Raw genomic sequence first — 3,597 nt, 5'->3', positions numbered from 1 at the left:
CTGATTGGTGCATTTAAAAACCTTTAGCTAGACATAAAAGTTCTCCAAGACCCCACCTGACTCAGAAGCCCAGCTGGCTTCTAGTGGATCCCACGCCAGGGCTGCAGGCAGAGCTGCCCGCCAGTCCCATGCCACACGCCTGCACTCCTCAGCCCTTGGGTGGTCAATGGGACCGGGCGCTGCGGAGCAGGGGGCGGCGCCTGTCGGGGAGGCTCGGGCAGTGAGGGAGCCCACCACGGTGGGTGTAGGGGGGGCGCTCAGGCATGGCAGGCTGCAGTTCCCAAGTCCTGCCTCGAGAGGAGGTGGCTGAGGCCCCATGAGAATTTGAGTGTGAGGCGGGTGGGCTGGTAGTGCTGGGGGACCCGGTGCCCCCTCCGCAGCTGCTGGCCTGGGTACTAAGCCCCTCACTGCTCAGGGCTGGCAGCCCCGGCTGGCTGCTCCAAGTGCGGGGCCACTTAGCCTGCACCCACCTGGAACTCATGCTGGCCCACGAGCGCCAGGCACAGCCCCGGTTCCTGCCCACGCCTCTCCCTCCACACCTTCCCACAAGCAGAGGGAGCCGGCTCCAGCCTCGGCCAGCCCAGAGAGGGTCTCCCACAGTGCAGCGGCAGGCTGAAGGGCTCCTCAAGCATGGCCAGAGTGGACACAGAGGCCGAGGAGGCGCTGAGAGTGAGTGAGGGCCGCTGGCATGTTGTCATCTCTCAATATGAAGATGAAGATTATAGAAAATGGATTTGGATTTTGATATGGTTTGGCTGTGTCCCCACCCAAATTTCATCTTGAATTGTAGCTCCCATAATTCCCATGTGTTGTGAAAGGGACCCAGTGGGGGATAGTTAAATCATGGGGGTGGTTTCCCCCATACTCTTCTCATGGTAGTGAATAAGTCTCATGAGATCTGATCGTTTTTTATGGGGAAACACCTTTTGCTTGGTTCTCATCCCATCTTGTCTGCCACCATGTAAGATATGCCTTTCACCTTCCACCATGATTGTGAGGCCTCCCCAGTCACATGGAACTGTGATTCCATTAAACCTCTTTTTCTTTATAAATTACCCAGTCTCAGGTATGTCTTTATCAGCAGTGTGAAAACAGACTAATACAGACTTCCTTTAAAATCCCTTTATTCTCAGGTCTAAACTCTGCATACCTGATCTCTACTTGTGTTGCCTGCTGGGGTGTTTCCTGTTTTTTGTTTGTTTGTTTCATTTTCTTCCCACTTGCCTTAATTTGGTAATGTTTCTAATCTAGGAAAAAACTTTGCTTTCTCAATACATTGTTAGCATAAAACTTGGTCCTTTATGTGCCTCTTGAGTCTTGCCTTTGGCATTGATTTTCTGCCCTCTTTTTTGTCTCTCATTTTTTGAATGCAGTCACATACCCCAACTTTTTTATTTCTCCAAATGATCTTTGAAAATATGTCTTAATAATTTTATATGTAGATGTTAGTTGAAGTGTACATCCAATGGTTTGATAAAGAACAATGCTATGCTTTTAAGAAGCATTATAAAGACATTATACTGCTGTGCATTTGATGTTCACATTATGTCCCCTGACAAGCTTATACAACCAAGGCAGAGCCCTAAGCAATATTGTGGAAGGAAAAAGTCTTTATTTTGTCTCCATCTTTAAAAATGAAGGTCCTATTGGCTTCGTATTATCTGCTGTTAGATATGAGGTTCATATCTCAGTGGTACAATTCATAATTAAAAATAATAAAGACTTCTGCCATTATTGACAATCCCCCTATGTGTCACCCTTTTCTCCACTCTCTCAAGCTACTCTAGAAAAACTCCTTTCTCCTATTTGGTCTAATGCAACTGGAAACATAACTGATTAGAAGTACATCACTGATTGAATGCTATAAATTAACTATGACACTGAGGGCATCACTATTGCAGATGAAGTTTTATGGCCATTATCATTTTAAGCACAGTTTTGAATTCACAAATTTCTTTCTATTACTGTAGTTGATTTTGTCTTTTCGAGACATTTATATACATAAAGTTATATGGTACATACTCTTTTGGCTATTTTTTTCACTCAGAATAATGTTTGTGATCATTGTTCCAAAACTCTGCAGGGACACTGTGGAGAAATTCACAAGGACACCACATATTTTAGATTTTTGAGGGAAACATAGTCATTTCTGCCAACTGCTATGTGGACTCACAGCTTAAAGCAATATACAATTTCAGCATTAAATTGTGCTCCATTCCTTTTGATAACATGAAATCTTTGTGAAGCTGCATTTTCAGTAATTGCTTCAATAAAAAGTAAGCAATACACGAAAATTAATGTGAAACAGAAAAGGATGGTGGTGGTAGTGTCCAGTCTAATTCCTGTGTAGAAAGTTATATGGTGCTCAATTGATACACAAATCCAAATGGAAATAAACGCTGTTTTTAAAAAATAAAATTAAAATTCTATTAAATATAAATATGTAATACTATTTTTCTTTCTATTAATATATATTACTTTTAAACAGCTACTGAATTGTTAATACATAAATAATGGTAAATTGTTTGGATTTAAATACTTAATCAAATTAGGTAGCTTAATGTATTTCTTTTGGTCTAAGGCCTACAACAATATGACAAGCACTACAGGCTCTATGAACCAAGAAAGTTTGGGAAGCTTTGGTTTTTAAGATTCCTCCATATTAACAAAAAACCAAACATTGCATGTGCTCATTCATAAGTGAGAGTTGAGCAATGAGAACAGATGAACACAGGGTGAGGAACATCACACACCGGGGCCTGTCAGGGGGTGGGGGGCAAGGAGAGGGAAAGCCTTAGGACAAATACCTAACGCATGCAGGGCTTAAAACTTAGATGACAGGTTGACAGGTGCAGCAAACCACCGTGGCACATGTATACCTATGTAACAAACCTGCACGTTCTGCACATGTATCCCAGAACTTAAAGTTTTAAAAAAAAAAAGATTCCTCCATAATATTGTATCAGCAGTCCATTCCTTTTTATTGATGAATAATATTTCATTCCATAGTTTGGTTATACTGCAATTTGCTTGTCTAATCATCTTTGAGGTACAATTAGCATGTATAAAGTTTTTGGTTATTATGGATTAAGATGTTAGAAATATTCATGTTCAAGGCTTTGTGTGGACATGTTTTTATTTCTCTTGTGTTAACTCCTAGGGGTAGAACTCTTGGATCATAAGTGAAGTGTGTGCTTATCTTTATAAAAAATAGCCAATGAGTTTCAATCTCTTTGTTTATTTTTCTTCTGAAGAACTTTAAGTGCAGTTCGGCTGCTGATATGGTTAGGTTTTGTGTCCCCACCCAAATTTTATCTTGAATTGTAATCCCCAGGTCTTGAGAGAGAGAGACCTAGTGGGAGGTGATTGGATCTTGGGGGCAGTTTTCCCCGTGCCGCTCTCGTAATAGTGAGGGAGTTTATATTAGCCTGTTCTCAGACTGCTAATAAAGACATTCCCAAGATGGGGTAATTTATAAGTAAAAAGAGGTTTAATGGACTCAGAGTTCCATGTGGGTGGGGAGGCCTCACAATCATGGCAGAAGGCAAAGGAGGAGCAGAGTCACATCTTACACGGTCACAGGCAAAGAGAGCTTGT

The sequence above is a fragment of the Nomascus leucogenys genome, chromosome 3 (genome assembly GCF_006542625.1).
Source record: "Nomascus leucogenys isolate Asia chromosome 3, Asia_NLE_v1, whole genome shotgun sequence".
Classification (NCBI taxonomy): Eukaryota; Metazoa; Chordata; class Mammalia; order Primates; family Hylobatidae; genus Nomascus; species Nomascus leucogenys.
Note: the sequence above shows the minus strand (reverse complement) of the source record.